The 19,793-nt window shown below is 41.4% G+C and overlaps 1 long non-coding RNA gene across 8 annotated transcripts in view; it reads left to right on the top strand.

Moving 5' to 3' along the window:
- The window catches only part of LOC142661161 (uncharacterized), a 354,813-nt gene that overhangs the window by 78,622 nt on the left and 256,398 nt on the right, over positions 1-19,793 (top strand). The gene's annotated exons all lie outside the window — the stretch shown is intronic.

Here is a 19,793-nt window from a genome sequence, read left to right as displayed (position 1 = left end):
CGTGGTCCATACCGTGTGTGAAAAATGCTAGCATAAACTGGCGCAATTGCTAAATTCTTGCATTTTTTTCCAATTTTGCCCACTTTAGAGAAAAAAATAAAAATGATATATACAGACAAATGCCACTAAAACAAAGCCCTATCTGTCCTTTAAAAAGAGTGTAAAATTCAAAGATGAACTTTATTCACCTGCTGAGTTATAGTCATCTAAAGAAGCGCATAGCAAAATCGTGAAATTTGCTCTGGTCATTTAGCTGTAAAACAGCCTAGTCCTTAACCGGTTAAGGCACTTTGGAAAAGTGTGTAATGAGGCGCAAGCATGTTCATTTTGGCACATTCTGTTATAAATATGTCTGCAGCCAAATGCGATATCGTGCTCCAAAAATACACCATAGTTTGATGCAAAATGGCACAATTCTGCCGCAGCTTTAATAGTAAATCAGCCCCAATATGTGTGTGCAAATGATTGTGCATTGGATGTATAACTTTGCTGTCCTGTCCCAAGTAAAATTCCTTTAATCCAGAACCTTTTGATTCAGAAATCATGCTGGCCCAATTTCCCTGAAAAAGAATAGTACCAATTTGGATTTTAAAAGTAAATGTGTTACCAAGAAGACCCCTTAAAATGTGTATATAAATAAGATTACCGTATATGTCGGCGTATAAGACGACTGGGCGTATAAGACGACCCCCAACTTTTACCCTTAAAATATAGAATTTAAGATATACTCACCATTTTGTGCAGGAGCGCTTCACTATGGCCATCGGCGGCAGGACCCAGGACTCTCTGTCTCTTTGAACTCGCGCATGCGCAGATAGGCTGCTTCATCGCGCGAGATCTGAGAGGCACGGAATGAGAGGAAAGGGCGGGCCAGAGGATCTTACAGAGATGTTCCCTGGCGGCTAATACCGGCTTCCCTCAGATCCGTGGCGGATTCCGTGCATCCCAGGAGCCTGTGTACCGGACTGCAGGCTCACAAGGTAACACACAACCTGTGTGTAGACAATATGTAGACTAGGGATGTCACGATACCAGAATTTGGACTTCGATACCGATACTTCGTTTAGTATTGCGATTTCGATACCAATTTCGATACTTTTGCCAACAGTAATAAAAAAAAAATTCTTCCGTTTTCTGATGTGAGGCGCGACGTGTGATGAATTTTGAACGCACCTCACATTAATAGTAATTAATCCCATCATGTTTCTCAGTCATATTGGGTTAATGTGCGAGGTACATGATGGGGTTAATTACTATTAATGTGAGGAACATGGAGGGTAAATTCATCGCACCTCGCGCCTCACATTAATAAGTGAATGAAAGCCGTGTTTATTTCATTTTTTTACAGCGTACACATCATAAATGATGCAAAAACATTGTTGTCCGCGCCATTACTGAATGTGTGTATTTTATGTATTGAGACTTATTTTAATGTTTATTGTAAAAAAGGTGAAGGTGTATTTATTTTTTTTACAATTTAACAATACTTTGTTTTTACTTTATTTTTAAACTTTAATGTACTGACATATATCAGATATATGCCAGTACATTAACCTGTGGACGGATAATACACAGGCAGTTGTTAGGACATACTTGGGTATGTCCTAACAACATGAAATATGGTAAGACAGCCATGGGGTCCGTCAATAGACCCTGGGCTGTCTGCCCATATATGGTATGGCCCTCGATCGCGTCACAGGAATTCCCTGTGACGCGATCCAGGGGCATCCCCCCTTCTCACTTTCCCCTGAATGCTGCAGTCAGCTGTGATCGCAGCATTCAGGGGAATAACGGCGGAGATGAGCGGTTTCTCTGATCTCCGCCGTTTATAGAGCGGGGCTGCGGCTGTGTAATACAGCCATTGCCCTGCTCCTGATAGGAAGTGCGCGCGCGGTCAGCATGAGGTGATGCGGCCGGCGCTGCACTAATGAGCGGCAGTTCAGGCACTGAAGACAGAACATGGGGGTGTTTTGTAGCGCGCCCGCCATGTTCTGTCTCCAGTGCCGCCGCTCATTAGTGCAGCGCTGGCCGCATTGCATCATCCTGACCCCGCGAACTTAACATGACTCAGGAGCGGGGCTGTGGCTGAATTACACAGCCGCAGCCGCGCTCCCATACATTCATGTGTATTATACTGAGCTGTGCGGCTGCAACGTGCATCCCTAATGTAGACAATATCCGGCATATAAGACGACCCCACACTTTTGACATTTTTTTAAGGGTGTAAAAAGTCGTCTTGTACGCCGATATATACGGTACTATTAAATTGCAGGTGCAGTTACACCCAATAAAACACCACTCTTTTATAGGGGGTAATGAAACATAATATGTGCAAATTTGTTGTACACTCCACCAGTCAAAAGTACTTCAGGGACTAACATGTTGGGTTTGCCGCATTGTCTCTCTCAGGGGAAACAAGGCCTGACAAGTCTTAAGGGGGTCGTTTTAGGACTCCTAACAAGAGGGCTCACTGTAGGGTGCTGCTTAACATTCCAACGTAGGACACACATTGGGGAATACTAAGTGGGTGCAAATTCACCTACTCTATTGGATTTATTAGACCATACTCTGGAAAGGGCGGGGGTCTTTGTAAGTGGCCGATATTTACAAAAATTGTACCCTATATTTATCCTAGCATATGTTGTTTGGTATGTAAAACTCTTCTCATTATAATTCTAATGTTGGCCTGTGTTACAAAAAGACTAATGTGGGTTTAATGGGGCGTCCCTTTTGATCATATTAAAAGGAAATGAATATGATGATAAATAAAGATAGCAGCAGGAGAGGAGTGTGCTGATCTTGTGGAGGGCAGTGACCTGTCCACTCATGTGATGTTAGTGAGCACAACGCTGCATATGACAGGTGCAGTGGCATCATGTGAAAAGGGATGGAGACAAGTGTGAGGTCACATACAGTAAGTATCAGAGTGGTGACTTGCGGATATTACTGTGCAAATGCTGCTGATCGTAATCCAAGTTTTGCTAACACTTTTTTGGTATTAACTTGTTTACATTGGTTACTTTGGGGGAATATGTATTTACATTATAATGGAATTGTAGTACCACTTGCCAGGCTGCTTTTAGGTAATTAGGTATGTTCACACGTGGCAGATTTGTTGCAGAAATTTCTGCAGCTAAAAATGCGTTCCATTCATCTGAATGGGGTTGTTTGCAGCAAACTCATGGATTTCAGATAAATGGGACGGTCACAGAAATTTCTGTTAACAAATCTGCTGCATGTGAATTAAAGGGGTTTTCCACTTTCTGACAATTGATGACCTATCCACCGGATTGGTCATCAGTATATGATCAGTGCGTGTTAGACACCCAGACTCCGCACCGATCCTTCACTCCGGCTGCCTCTGTGCACCGGATGTTTGGAACAGTATGCAGTAGTTGGAGCCGGAAGCAGATGGCTCCGACCACTGCATAGCAGCCGTTCAGCAGAACTGCAGCTCTGCTCCTATTCGCCTATTCTTTGCCGGAGCCATCTGCTTCCGGCAATATCGTCCGGTGCCCGGAGGCAGCTGGAGTGGCGGATCGGTGCGGGGTCCGGGTGTAGGACACGCACAAATCATACACTGATGACCTATCCGGTGGATAGGTCATCAGTTTTCAGAAAGTGGAAAGCCCCTTTAATCTTATTAGTATAATAAAAGTACTTTAAACACCATTGCCATAACTATAGCCATAGAGCTGCTATAGAGCCCAGAGGTTTAGGGGGCCCACTTAGGTGAAAGAACATTGTTCCTTTTTGCGGGGAATAACAAGTTGGTGGCTTTCTACCATCTAGTACTACTATGTGGGTTCTCTGATATATGACGCTATTATCCATACCTTCTAATTGTTGCTACCTACATGGCACCCTATAGATACTAGTTGCGCCCTGTAGAAGCACTGTATGTAAAGTATCACATCTTTGCATGTACCTATATTAGTCTATTGGCCTTCCACTTCTATTAAGAAAAGTGGATGGATTAAATTAGTTACAAGCTCCACAGACACAACAGAAGTCAAAAAAGTAAAATAAACAATATTACATTTAGCGTAAGGCATTAAAAAAAGAGGAGGCCTAAAAGCTGCAAGATGAGCAAATTGTGTATTATGATAATTTTTTTTACATGGCTCTAAAAGCATTTTTGGACGGCCACCATAGCATGTGGATTTATTTGGTTTGATAGTACAGTGTTGTATAATAGGTAACCGCGTGGTAATCTTCAGCCTCATCAACAATTACACAGTATAGACATTTGGCATTATTGGGAGAACGCGGCTTTTCTGAGCACAAGAACCGCTCTTATATGTACATAAGGGTGTTGTAGCACTGGCTTGATGCTGAGTATTTGTTACTACTGATAGATTACCAGGCAGGGAGTATTACATTAGCAGTACACGTGCAAAGTATTCCAATCATCCACATTTATGTTTTTTGTTTTTTTTAATTCATTTTTTAATATTTCCTCCCAGCAAGTTGTACGAAATACTTGAACACGTCGCTGTGCCTTTCTGTTGACCAAAATCTGCACACCGGCACGGTCTCCTCGCTTCCATTGGCTTGTCATGTTCGCTAATTAGAGATCTGCTGCACGGTTCACCTTGTTAATTAGAGGGACTTGCACACACAAAAAGCGCTTCAGGCGGAGGGAAGGAACAGCCTTGCTATACTGCCCTGAGATAGCTGAAGCCTGTGATGTGAGGGCTCTCTCATCTACCTTCTATTTTTTATTTGAAATGAATAAATCATTGAGATTTTCCTTGTGGAGTGAGAATGCAAGATTTCACATCTTTTGTAAGATGCAAATTACATGTGATCAATAGGATGGGATCATTCCCCGCATTGTGCCTACCAGACTCCTTAATTTACTGCTTGCCAGTTAGTTAACAAAAAAAAAAGAACAAAATATAGAGAGAAATTGCTTGAAATATTTTGTCTCCAATCGGGCATTTTTTTTACCATTGATCTCGGCAGAAAGCCGTGTTTGTAGCACTGTTTAAACTTGTCTTACACATAACCACTCAAGCTGTCTTAAGAATTTTAGTAGGCTCATGTATTAAATGTGGCTTGAAAGAAGACATCTTCTTAATTTATATCTCTATTTATAAAATCCTCAGACTATGAGCATCAATTTTTTTAAAAGAAAAATCTGAATACTATTATTTCCCTTTTGATTGTCTGTAATTTTTTTTTTCTAGCAGCTTGTTCAAAACTATTGTACTTGCTGACTTTTTCGGACCATTCTTGGTCAAATATATCATTGAAGACGCCTCTGGCTGGTCTGTGGCTTAAAGTTAGTTGTCTTAAGTTTTCAGCAGAAATAAGAGACATTTTGTTTATTTTTGTAGAATTTTTCAGCATGACCCGTGGTCCTGTGACTTTCTGGCGTCAGATTAAGTGTTATTGCTGTAGTGAAACAAATGTTCGGAGCGGTCTAAAAGAGGAGTCTAGAGCTTAAAAATCTAGTAGAAATTCTGTAACTAGCTAGTAACTCGCACAGATTTTTACATGTTCCATTATAAAATTGTGTGGGGGCATGAAAAAGTAGGTGGCTTGGGTACAGCATAAAGAAGGGAATCTATATATCCTTCCATCACTAATATCATCTACGTACTAATAAGAACTGTTCTGTTCTACTGGGACAATTAGGTGAAAATATCTCATCTCAGAAGGCTGTTTGTGTCGTACGATGTATTGAGCCGGTGAGATGTCCCCCTTGAGGTTTAATCATTTTCAGGTCAAGTAAGGCAGGTAAATGCTTGTTCAGTTGCTTCCCAGGTGAAGTATAGCACCATTAATGAACTCTAACTTATACCCTTGACTTAATTCTATCGTCTATAAACCTTGCCCAAAGTAATATGGATGAATGACAATTCTCAATCTTCCCGAAAAAGACTTTGGTATGCTCCCATTAACCCAGGCATAAGAGCCATATTTCGGTATGACTAGTCTGAGATTACTTGTTTATTTTAAGACTTTAAGATAATCGGCTGGTGCAGCGAGCGCCGATTGACGAGACATCGCTCGCTGCACTTGCATTTGCCCCTGTCACACAGAGCTATGGATAGGGACGAGTGGTCGTTGCACCGATCGCTTGTCCCCGTACGTTATCATGTTATCATGTTTTACTTTTTTAAAACGATACGATCAGCAGATGATTGAGCGTTTGCTCGATCATCTGCTGATCGCTGCCCTGTTTACGCAGCTCAATTATCGACGAGCGTTCTATGAACACTTGTCTGCCCGATAATCGCCCAGTGTAAAATCACCTTTAAAGTTACGTAGTATTTCTGCCACTCATTACTCTTATGATTATTTTTCTAGCAGTAGACATCACCATGTTTTAGTGGCCATTCCTTTCATACCAAGCATCTGGCACGGTCTGAGGGTATGTTCACACGACTTATTTTCAGCAGTTTTTTCGGGCCGTAAATGCCCCCCGAAAAGCGGCTTAAAATACGGAAGCTGAACACCTCCAAACAGTTTAAAAAACGGCCGTAAAAAACAATCGATGCTTAAAAAAGTCTGAAAATCAGAGGCCATGAAAACAGCTCCCTATTTTACAGATGTTTTTTGTTTAGCGTGTGAACATACCCTAATAGGTATGCAGGCCTGGGGGCCTTTGTTAGGCACCCGGCTACCATGGCAACACGCACTATTGACCACGGCATTTAAGTGGTTAAATGGATCGGAGTTATCTCCGATCCCGGCCGTTGCTGCAGGACCCTGGATGTCAGTCACAGCCAGGCTTCCGCAGCGATCACGGGGGCAGAGCTCCTGTGTCCGGATGATCAAAAGGACATGCATGTATGTAAAACTGTGGCAACTAACCGCCCCAGATGACGTACATGCACGGAATTTTGTGTTAAGAAGTAAAGGGTTTATCTAATGTCGACAACAACTCCACTAGGGCATGTGGACATTATAGAGGCTCAACTCCCATGGGAATAAAGGATCAAGCATGTTTCAATCAATCAATCAATCAATCAATCAATCAATCAATCAATCAATCAGTCGAGCCTTGTCTAATGTGTATGGATACCTTTAGCAGTCCTGATATGAATATGGGTGGTGCTTCATGGGGTCCAGCACAGTCAGTTCAGTCTTTGCTAATGAGTCTCTCTTACAAAGAAAGGGTTCACGCCATATTGTTTGCAGAGAACGGTCCATTAAATTATCTATAGCACAGAGACATTTATATTTGTAACACAAGATCTACTGTATGTAACTATTGAGGCAGTCGAAGACAAAAAAAGTCTGGAAACCTTAGAAGATGCTGCTTTCTGAAAGAGCTGTTACCCAGTTGAACATCCATGTGTTAATCAAACGAGCTTCAGTCACAACATCTGATGCCAAATTATCTCCCTCCGTCTCTCCATTATCATCGGAGACCTTATCTGATGAATTGTGGCTTCCTGTTTATGACATTTGTTAGCCTGTAGGGACTGATCAAGAGTGATCTCAGTTCATCCCTATAATTTTTCATCCTCAACATGGTTTGAAGCTTAACACACACTGCACCCAGTGTCTACATAGAGAGGGTCAGGACCCTCAACATTGTTGTCATTGATTTAACCCTTTCTGGAATATCTATCTATCTAATCTATCGGCTATTTTAATATGAAAGTGAATGGCATAATTGATGCAGTTTTGTGGCACACAATCACTACAATAAGAAGCCATAATAGGGCTGCCGGAGAGGTACAGATTTGATAGAAAAAAAACAGGACATATTCCTTTGGATCGTATGTAGAGGGCTATTGCTTCTAGGCCAGAATATCTGCCTCTTGGCAGCGCATATAAAGTGAATTACTCAGCAGGGGGCGACAATGAGCACAGTAGAAATCTCCTACTAGGGTAACTAGACAATGATGGGAGTAACATTCAGGAAAAATAAATTTTTTGCAAATATATTTTTAGAAACGTTATTACCTACGTTAGGAATACTTTCTGTACTTGATGTGAAGTGACTTTGCAAAGTGTTTGGTTTCCACATTTTAATGATGAGCTGTATACATAGAGATCAGTAGTATAGCAAGCTTATCTGAAAACCACACTCTCCATACAACGGCTGTCCCTGATGCCCCATGCACACGAACGTAAAAACGCCCGTAATTACGGCCCATTGACGTCTATTGGCCACGGATACCTTCCCGTATGCTTACGGGAAGGTGCCCGGGCCGTTGAAAAATATAGAACATGTCCTATTTCAGGCCGTAATTACGGCACGGGCAGGCCCATAGAAGTCTATGGGGCTCCCGTAACTACGTGTGGCTACGTGTGTGCACCCGTAATTACGGGAGCGTTGCTAGGCGATGTCAGGGGATAGTCACTGTCCAGGGTGCTGAAAGACTTAACTGATCAGCAGTAACTCTCAGCACCCGGGACAGTAACTACCGCTGGAGTTAATAGTATTAAAATGTAACTTACCTGCTTCTTCCACCAGTCCAGCCTCCCGGGATGACATTTCATCCCATGTGACCGCTGCAGCCAATCACAGGCTGCAGCGGTCACATAGACTGCCGCGTCATTCAGGGAGGTCGGATTGGATGTCAAAAGAGGGACTCGTCGCCAAGACAACGGTACGTATGAACTTCTTTTTACTTTCAATCGCTGCAGAAGCTCTGCCCGAAAGGGCTGTCCCTTCTCTCTTTCCAGCACTGATAGAGAGAAGGGGCTGCCGATTAGTGCAGAGAAAATGGGTCCGTAAATACGAGTGGAATACTGGTGACACCGGACCCGTATTTACGGGCACGGGTCCGTAAATACTGGTGGAATACGGGTCGAATACGTGTGACAAAGGACCCGTATTTACGCCAGTTCGTGTGCATGGGGCCTGAGACCTTGGTTATGGAAATGAATTTGCAAATAGAATACATTACAACGTTACTTTGAGGGTATGTTCACACGGCCTGTTTTCAGACGTAATTCGGGCATTTTACGCCTCGCTTTACGCCTGAAAAAACGCCCCTAATACGCCTACAAACATTTGCCCATTGCTTTCAATGGGAATTACGCTGTTCTGTTCCCACGAGGTGTAATTGTACGCGTCGCTGTCAAAATACGGCGCCTAAAATGACGGCTCGTCAAAAGAAGTGCAGTACACTTGGGATGTTTTTGGAGGCGTTTTTCATTGACTCCATTGAAAAACAGCTCCAAAAACGGCCGTATATAACGCTGCGAAAAACGCGAGTTGTTAAAAAAACGTCTGAAAATCAGGAGCTGTTTTTGCCTGAAACCACCTCCGTATTTTCAGACTTTTTTGGTCACATACCCTTATATTTCGGATTCTGTGAAGATAAATACTAGAGTGTACGGCTTAAACCTAAGATGTCTTATGAGGTGCGTTTAAGTGGGATCCAGACAAGATACAGAGCAATATGATGCTTAGTTACAGTGACAGGGATTTTCTAAACACTTATTTTATTTTGATCCTAGCAGTCATATAGTCTGTTGTATCTATGGCTCATATTTGTATAGGAAGACAACTGGAATAAGCAGTAAACATATGACCCTCAGGTTTGGAGTCAAGTCAAAAAGTTATAGGTGCCTTTACCCATACCTTCTGTGAATCCAAGAGCACTGCTGAAAGTGACAAAATGGTTTTTGGATGAGGAAACAGTGACTCTCTAAAAGAAGGCGAATATATGAGGTCAGTGCTAAATGTTAAAGGGGGTTCTCCAATTTGGACAATCACTTTTTATTAGGAGGACAGCCTTTTAAGATGATCATGGGTTGTCCCACTACTATGACCCCAGCGATCGCCTGTAATTTCTATGGGAACCTGGCAGCAAGTGTTCAATTTCCCTGCAACGCCACCTAAGGAGAAATAAATTATTGCTAACCCTGTGCATGCTATTTTTCTTTTTTTATAGTAGAAATGTTCTTTAATACTTTTTTTTTTTCCATTGAGGTCTGAGGCTTGTAGATGATGATTATTATTATTATTATTATAATAGAATCTCCTATTGAGACCATTACTACCGTAGTTCAGCTCCTGCTTTTAAATCTTCTTAAAAACATTCTCAAAAAGTATTTGCTTTTGCAGAAGAAAGAGTTCTCTTTGTTGTAATGGTGCTCTGTAAATTAGACCCAAACTACACAAGCAGTGAACTAAGCCCTGTGTATCTGTATGCTTACTCTTCACGTACACATGAGCAAGTCTATTGGGGATTTCTGTTTATAGGACTTGACTTTACCGTTTTATATAAATGTATTGCAAGATTGAACTCTGTGTTTTTTATCTAAATTATTAAAATGAAATGTTGTGCAGGTAAAACTGGGAGAGAACTTATCATTTATAATGCTATGGTTAGATTTGTCGCTATCCAGCAGATCCTGTTCCAAGCCCAATATAAGAGAGGGTGTAAGTGATTGGTCCATAATAATAAGCTATGTAACGGCTTTGACCATATGGCGACTTTTGAGGTGCTAGCTCCTGCCAAGTAGTATTGGGAAAATTAAGGTGCTGCCGTAAGGGTATGTGCACACACACTAATTACGTCCGTAATCGACGGACGTATTTCGGCCGCAAGTCCCGGACCGAACACAGTGCAGGGAGCCGGGCTCCTAGCATCATAGTTATGTCCGATGCTAGGAGTCCCAGCCTCGCTGCAGGACAACTGTAATCATGTTTTCAGTATGGGACAGTTGTCCTGCAGCGAGGCAGGGACTCCTAGCATCGGACATAACTATGATGCTAGGAGCCCGGCTCCCTGCACTGTGTTCGGTCCGGGACTTGCGGCCGAAATACGTCCGTCGATTACGGACGTAATTAGTGTGTGTGCACATACCCTAAGAGAGGAACAACCCATTATACTATTGTGTTGTCCATCACTCGCCCATCTCGAGGAATCTGAAAATGTTGTCAATGCTGACCGGGGGGCATCTTAGTGGACTATAGAGGGAGGGCGCTCCGTACCTCTTTAAGTCCATTGCCTACCCTCTCTGCGCAACACGATCGTGTGGTGTCGATGGGTAGCAACAGCAGCCAGGAGCCTAACAATGCATCCCAGGTCTGACATCTTAGCACACCTATTGTATAAGGCCCTGCTATGCTGACAGCCATATCATACACTGCAATACACAAATATTTCAGTGTATTATATTAGCAATAAAACAATTGCATAGTCTAGACCCCTGGTGGGACTGAAAAAAAGTCAAAAAAAGTTAAAAAAATTTGTACAAAAAGTTTAACATTTTAAGAAATATTTAAAAAAAATGTGCTTATTACTCCCCCCAATAAAAATACTTTATGTCAAAACATAATATAAAGGAAAAAAAAGTACACACAATTGATATTGCCGTGTACAGAACAACCCATACTATAATATTATCATGTTATTTAATCAGCACAATAAACATCGTAAAAAGATAACGCCTGAGTTGCTGTTTTTCCTCATCTGGTCTCAGAAAAAAAATGAATAAAAACTAATCTAAAGAAAGAAAAACTTTTTACTGTGCAAAGTAGTAAACATACCAACCCGCAGAATAAAGTTAGCATGTCATTTACTGTGAACAATGTAAAAAAACAATGGCAGAATTACTGGGGTTTTTAAACTTTTAAAATTAGTTACACAATGCATTATATATACCCCAAAATGTTTCAATTAAAAAATACAGTTCGCCCTGCAAAAATCAGAGATCTTCTATGTCTATGTTGACCGGAAGAAAATAAAAAAATTCTTTCTCTTGGAATCCGATGAAGAAACAACTGAAAAATTGATGTGTCCTGAAGGGCAAAAAAGGCCACATCCTTAAGGAGATAAATGTTATATTTTTGGGCTTTATGTAATAAAGTTTTTTTAATTACATAATGAAAAAATATGCAGCTTTCTAGTAAACTTTGTTTATTATTTCATCATCTGTTTTGAGATCTCTACTAGCTTCCTATGAATGGAAATGTCTTGTTTAGTAATCTTGTAATCGCGGCCCGCGTTTGCGTGCTCGGCCGACCGCCGACAGCCATGGGCCGCATTTTCGAGCCGTGCTCCCATACAAACTATGGGAGCACGGCTCCATAAAAAACAAAAAGTAGGACATGCACCATAATTCCCGGCACGGTTCTACGTCCCTGGCACCTATCAGTAGCAATACGGAAAGGTGTCTGTGGCCAATAGAAACGGGCGGGTCAGTTACAGAGTTTTTTTTACGGTCGTGTACATGGGGCTTTATAGTGATGCGAAAAAAAATCTTGTCCTGGTAATGTGCTGCTCACACTGATGCAGAGATTGTTATAAGAGTGAGCTATGATACATACACCTGGAGTCAGCCAAGCCAATTGCAATGTAGTAACAGCTATTTCACCCAACAACCTAAGGTTGCTCACATAGCCCCAATTTTTGGGTGTGCAACAACAGCTGGACCTCGCAACTTGTTTTCAAACCTTAGACTATGTTCACACTTCGTGGTTTGGTGCAGAGTTTTGAGCCAAAGCCAGAAGTGGATCCAGGAGGAAGGAGTAGTATAAGTTCTTTCTATATATTTCACATTCTTTTTTTATACCACTTCTGGCTCTGGTTCAAAAATCTGCAACAAATCACGATGCGTGAACATAGCCCCTATCAAAGATTTTAACAGGTGGATGAAAAGAAAGCAGAACAGGTTCAGGCCGGATTTACGTTGTGCATTTTTGGCGCGTTTTTGAAATGCTGGAAAGAAAACCACATCTAAAAGATGAATGCGTTATTTAATTGCCCATGTGTTTTACAAGCTGTTTTAGCTGTACGCCTATGACTAGTAAATTAAAAACCAGATAAAAGTTGAAACACTTTGTAAAAACGCATGCTTTTTTAAGATGCGTTTTTCTTTACAGCATTTCAAAACAAAATCGAAATGCTCAATGTGAACCCAGCCTCAAGAGGTTGTCCAGGATTAGAAAAACAGCACCAAAACCTGTCCACATGCTGTGCGTATTATTGCTCCTTAGCCCCATGCGGCTGAGCTGCAATACCAAACACAAACCATGAACTGAATTTCTGCTGTGGAAGGAAGCGCTCAAACTTACCCTTTCCGTCTTCTCTGCGCGTAGTCTGGCCTCCTACGATGACGATGCAGGCCATGTGACACTTCAGGTTGTGATTGGCTGTAGCGTTCACATGGTATGAAATGTCATCCCAGGGGGCCTGACTGCAGAAAGGAGGAAGGCGCTCCTGGTAAGTATGTTTTTTTTATATTTTATTTTTTCAGGGGGTTGCGATTTTTGCGGCGTAATCGCTGTGATTACGTCACAAAAGTCGCAACACTTCTTTTTGAGGCAGTTTTTATTACAGAATTTGGCTCAGTTTTTTTTTTAGCCAAACGCAGGAATAGACACAAAAGAATGGTGATGCTTCAGTCTTTTCTTTATCCTTTCTTTTGGATCCACTTCTGGCTTTGGCTCAAAAAATCGGAGCCAAAAACTGCATCAAAACTGTTTTTGCGCCTCACTAGACCATTTGGAATAGTGTGGTTTAGAGGAGTCTTAAAATGCACCAAAATTTTGCGCCAAGAGGTGGTGTAAGGAATAGAAGAGTGTGTAAAATGTCAAGTAAGATGCGCCAAATCTATCACACAGCGTGCACCACTGTGATAAATTTGGCGCATCTTCTGCCTGCCTGGTCTAGTATTAATAAATCTTTTAGGGCTGATCTTCTCCTGATCTTATACTTTTACATTGTGATATCTGTTTTAGAAATGACAACTTCCTTTAAGTCCATCCCTGTTAAAGTCCTAGTCAGTATTACTAAAATACATGCAATTAGTCAGATGACACCTGAAATATTCATCTGTAGTAGCGCCACATCACTCTTGAACCTCGTGTATTTTCTTCCAGTCTTTTAGTTCAGTGACAGTCTCTGGGTTCACAGTGAGGTTGGAGGCATCACATACACTCTCTTATTTCATTAAAGTTGTCACGTTAGATGAGGGTGATTTGGAGACCCACTAGTGGCATTGTGGCATGGCTGATGTTCTGCTTTAGGCTTAGAGGAATATTGCATTTAACATACTTTGGGCTTGCAGCTTTCTGTACATCTCATGTTCTCATTCATGTTGCCATAAAGATGATTGGCATGGACTGCTGCGCTGCATCAATGTTCATTTTTGTAGCACATTGTACTACTGAGAGGGACAGACAGTTATATTAGACTGGAAAATTCCTTTAATGCAGTTCTTATAATAGTCCATCACTTGTTTTTGGTAGAGTACTTTCTATTAGTTTCTCATAAGAAACTATACAGTCCCATATATAGACCTATAGACTATATATAGACCTATAGACTATATATAGACCTATATAGAACTCCATTTGTTGGGTAGTAGAGTTTTTGACTGTCCACAAATCACACTATACATGTGTCTCACTTTCTTCGGCTGAGACTACATTGCAACTTTGGTTTTGGGACCAAAACTTCAATAGTTTTTAAAAGTATTGAGAAGAGGTTGACACAACTAAATTTCAATGACACGCGTGACTTTCCTGTCGTGACAGAGACACGGGTCTTCTGAACACATCCGACATTGAAACAAAAGACTATAACCATGTAGGGTTAATTTAGTAGCACAGTGGCTCAGTGGTTTGCACTCTTTCCCTGCAGCACTGGCATCCTGGATTCAAGTCCAACCAAGGACAACATCTGTGTATACAGATAAAGAATTTAGATTGTAAGCCCCGCTGGGGACAGCGGGTGAGGACCGCTCCTGTACAGCGCTGCAGAATATGTTGGTACTATATTAATATAAATCTAAATAGTGTAGATGGTCACATTATAGTGGCCGTGCTGCAACTCTGCTTCTACTCAAGTGAATAGGAGCTCGGCCGCTATACCGTGTACGGATCCATCTGCTTCCAGCACTGAACACAGCATAACATCCAGACTAAGGCCTGAGTTTTTGACCCCCACCAATCATATACTGATGACCTATCCTGTGGATAAGTCATCAGTATGAATAACCGCCCCATGCCCGGACCACCCCTTAAAAGCAGTTATGGACATTTACCCTGTTTAATCATGGCAGGAGAACAGTAAAGATCACCTTCAGCAGAGAGAGATTGGGAGATATTATAAATATTGCAGGGTATATAGTAAAGTATTGACCCATCGCTATCAATGAAGTTGTGGGTTTTTTGCATGAAGTGTCTCTGAGAAATGAGACCTGGAATCTGATTGATTGTTTGCAACTTTTAACACTTTTCTATTGTACTAGGTTTCATAAATCTCCATCGTTATCTGTTTCCGAGTGCTTGTGGGACTACCAGTAGCGTTAGCACAGGTACAAAAATGATTCAGATAAATGTTGATCATGGCACATACTGGTTAAACTGTTATTGGTCTATGGCATAATACAGCATCCCGTTTCATCATGAGAATATCCTAAAGAGTACGAAAAAGTTTCCCCTGTATTTTGTATCATGTCTGGGTATGAAGTTTTATATAGTACCGTGCAAAGAAGTAAAAACCATAAGGCCCCATGCACACGACCGTGCCTGTAATCACGGTCCGTGATTACGGGGACAGCCGTCCGCATTAGCGTGATGTGCTCCCATTATAAAGTATGGGAGCACGGTCCGTAAAATAAAAAAAATAGGACATGTCCTTTTTCTTACAGAAGGTTCCTACGACACGGACACCTTCCCGTAAATATTAGTCGGCCATAGAAATGAATGGGACCGTAATTAGGAATCATAATTATGGACGAAATCTACGGTCATGTGCATGGGGCCCTCAAGGATTGTACTCCATTAAAGGGTAACTAAACTTTTAGAAAGTTTCTGACGTCAGAAGTTTTGATCGTGGGGGTCCGAACACTGAGACCCCCACCAATCGCTAAAATGAAGCGGCAGAAGTGCTCAGGTGAGCGCTGAGCTGCTTGGTTTCTGATCGGCTTTTCTCAGAAAGCTGATGTAATAGTGTACGGACTCCAATAGAAGTTCATTGGCCCGTACACCGTTACATCGGCTTTCCGAGAAAAGCCGATCAGAAACTAAAGCGGCTCAGCGCTCACTCAAGCGCTTCTGCCGCTTCGTTTTAGCGATCGGTGGAGGTCTCTCTGCTCTGACCCCCACCGATCAAAACTTCTGACATGTCACTATGACGTGTCAGAAGTTTTCTGAAAGTTTAGTTACCCTTTAAATGGTGACAATGGTTCCGACACTGTGACGCAATTTCTGTTCTATAATCACGACGCAGTTGCTATTGGTATTCTACACCTACTAGAGAGATTTTCACATACATTTCTATGACTGTCCAATAATCCAGAATACTTGATAACCTGGCACCGATCGGGTAAAAAGAATATTAAGAACAAAATAAGAATGTGTTGGCAGAACTATGTTTTCAATAGGACTGTGCTGTTATATCAGGATCCCTTACAACCCCCTCCCCGACCATATCTCCTATACGCTTCATATTTTTAAGACTACACTATTTCTTTTTAACAAGCCCTTTTTCTATTTTTTATTATTTTCAACCTTTTACAGCGTTCATCTTTCGAGTCATAATTCCTTCTCTGAGACATTCCCAGTGTCAAGATTTGCACATCTATTTACAATTGCCTGGGAGCGTCATAATTGCAACTCACAGCACAAAATGTCCATTTTCTTTTCCCTGACTACAAATAGGGATCAATGGAATTTTAAATGACTGCTTACGGGCTAGCTTCCAATCGTGACCTTTTGCAAATGATCAGCGCTACCACCGTTCATATCTACCTGAAAAGGGTAAGTAGATTGGGTGGCATTTAGTCTGGACACAAGCCAACAATATTTTCTCTGAGAACCTAACCTGACTTGGCAAAAAAGCTAACGAAGACCTTTGCATTGTCATCTAGATATCCCTGTCTACACATCATGAGAACCTGATTTTTTTTTCTTTCTTTCGCCAGTCTCATGTCTGCCGATAGACGGCTTCTATATCTAATTGAACACAGAATGGTCTTCAAAGAACTATTTCTTTCTCAAATCTGTGGGTGGAAAATAGAGTAAACTAAATGTTCAGGGAAGGCATTCTTTGAATCTGCTAACTAACCTTAAACATCATTCTGAATCTGGATAAAATAACGTCCCGGACATATGGTTTGATTTTATCGAATCCATTAAAGTAGCAAGGAATAATAGGCACCACTTTATTATTATAAAATAATGGGGGACGTATAATACAAAGCACATTCACATCATTTCTTTTTTTTTTTTATTCTTTTTGGTCCAAGCCGGGGTGGAAACTGAACTGTAGCATGAGCAGACAGGGACAAGCAGAGCTGGCTGTTCCTAGCATTACCTTGAAAAGATTTTCCTATCTGATACGTGTCTATTAATTCGTACATATTCTTACTCTCCTGGGCACTGGCTCCTTGGTAGCTGAGGAACAAAGCACAAACATGTCCTTTTCAAAAAATATACCAGATTAACTTAAAAAGAAGCCTTTTCTGGTTCCATAAGGTTATAAGTTACCATTGTTTAACGGGTTCACCGGTTTAATGTAAATGTAATATGATCATTTTATACTAAAAAGTTCTACAACTTTCTTATATACTTGTGTTTTAGTTATTTGCTGTTGTTCTAAATCTCAGCATGCTGTCATTGAATGGAAAAAATATTGTTGATATCCAGAAGTGAAACCGTGTCCTCATCATATCCTGCTCACACGAGCTAATGATTGGAAAAAATGAGCGTTCATATGATCGCTCGTTTACGATCATTGCCTTGTTAAAACAGGGCAACGATCAGCCGATAAATGAGGAAATGCTCGTTCAATGTCCGACATGATCGTTTATGCGGCCAATAAAATTGTCGCTAGTCGGCAGCATATCTCCCTGTGTAAACACCAAGATGTACTGCTGACATCATGGAAATTTATGGGGCAAACGATTGTAGTAATGAGCGCTAGTCTTCATACACAACCGAGCATTGCTCCTTGTGAAAGGAGCAAACTAGCATCGATCAACTAGCTGTCTCTGTGATCGGCGCTCGTTTTTAAGGCCAATATCGGGCCGTATAAGAAGACCTTAAGTGTCTCGGAGCGCAATCTGTGCCAGTTGGACATGTTCGCAATAGGTTTCTCGTGTCTAGATGTAAACAAGTGCTGCGGTGCCTGGTATTGTGGCTCAGGCCTGGCTCGACTAATGTTCATTCTACTGGGCAGTGGCGGTCCTAGGAGTCGGACTACCACTGATCAAAAAATGATGGCCTATCATATGGACGAGTCCATCAACGTGTATTCCTAGAAAACCCCTTTAATTAAAAAGTGACAACCAATATGGCTGCACTTTTGCAAAAAATTGCTGCCACAACAAAACTGGCAATATTTATGTAAAAAGAAAATCTAGCAACAAACTTTGGCAATGACTGCAACTTTTGGTTTACTAGCATACGCCAATTTTTTCATTTTGGACGGGGGAAGAAAAGCCTCTGTTCCTCATAATGAAGTTATTTTTCAGATTTCCGTTTTCACATGAGGATAATTCTGACTGTCAGCAACATCAATTGACCATTTAGGCCAGGGCTACACACATACTTTATGCAACACTACAGTAGCAGCCCATAGGAATACATTACAGTACATGAAAAAATTCATGAGATTTTCATATGCAAATGTCACAAGACAAATGTCGCAATAAAAAAGAAACTGGGTGAGGAAAAACTGAATGCAAGAAAGATGTCGCCTTATAAAAGTCTGTCGGTAGTCCTGGCCTTGTATGTGCTTATTGTATGTAGCGTCATTAGACTCTGTATCTATATAATCGAGGATGACCCTTTTAATTATGACAACTTTGCTGGTCTGGAATTAATGCTGGTGCTAGAAGGGAGAAGTGCGCTCCCATATGTAAGTATATCTTGTGGGTTAGTTTGTGGTGTGTGGGACTGCTCCCAGCTATACTTCTGCATGCACCTGTTCCTATCCTTTAAGGCAGGGTTCACACTGAGTTTTTTGCAAGTGGAAAATCTGCCTCAAAATTCTGTTTGGAAGTTTGAGGCAGGTTTTCCTCTGCCTGCACGCCGATTTTCGGGTCGTTTTCTGCATCGTTTTTTGCCCGCGGCCATTGAGCGCCGCGGGCAGAAAACGCCGCGAAATACGCTTTCTCCGCCTCCCATTGAAGTCAATGGGAGGCATTTTCTGCCGGTTTTAGCGAGTTTTGCCGCGCGGTTTCCGCGTCAAAAAACTCATTAAAAAAACTCTGTGTGAACATACCCTAACTCATTATAATAATCGCACAAAACGAAATGCAAATCGGAGTCCAATGAGGCCCCGTTTCAAGTGTTAAAATGCACAGACGATAACTTTTTCCTTCATAAACTGATACAGCTGGGCAAATTTCAAGTCACATTTTTTTTCCTGCCTCTCCAGTAACCTCAAATAACCGATATTTTGAATCTGGTTACCAATGGGTTAAATGTTCCCTCTAGAATATTTCTTAACCTATAATGCTTATTTGACTATGTCACCCCGACGTTATCTTGGTGCCATACTGTAAACATTTTGACTTTGCGTTATTCACAGACTTCTCTCTCTTTTTTTTTTAAGTTATTTTTTTAAGAAACGACTTGGGCTCTTTAAGCCATTGCACAAATAAGGGAGGAAATGAATTCATTTTTTTTCCCTCTTTTTTCACTTCATTTTCACATCCTCACATTTCCTTATTTCACATGGTTTAAAACAAAAACGCCTCTAGCGTTATTTTTCCTTTCTCAAGAGCAAAGTGAATGTGACTTTTCTAAAGGGGTCACAGGATGCCTGCAGGGCCAGTGGGTGTTGCTGGACCGCTGCCTGCTTTCAGCTTAACTGAAGGGCTTGTCAGACTTTTCATCTCGTAAGAAATTAGCC

The sequence above is a fragment of the Rhinoderma darwinii genome, chromosome 9, assembly GCF_050947455.1.
Source record: "Rhinoderma darwinii isolate aRhiDar2 chromosome 9, aRhiDar2.hap1, whole genome shotgun sequence".
Classification (NCBI taxonomy): Eukaryota; Metazoa; Chordata; class Amphibia; order Anura; family Rhinodermatidae; genus Rhinoderma; species Rhinoderma darwinii.
This window is presented reverse-complemented; position numbering and strand designations above follow the sequence as displayed.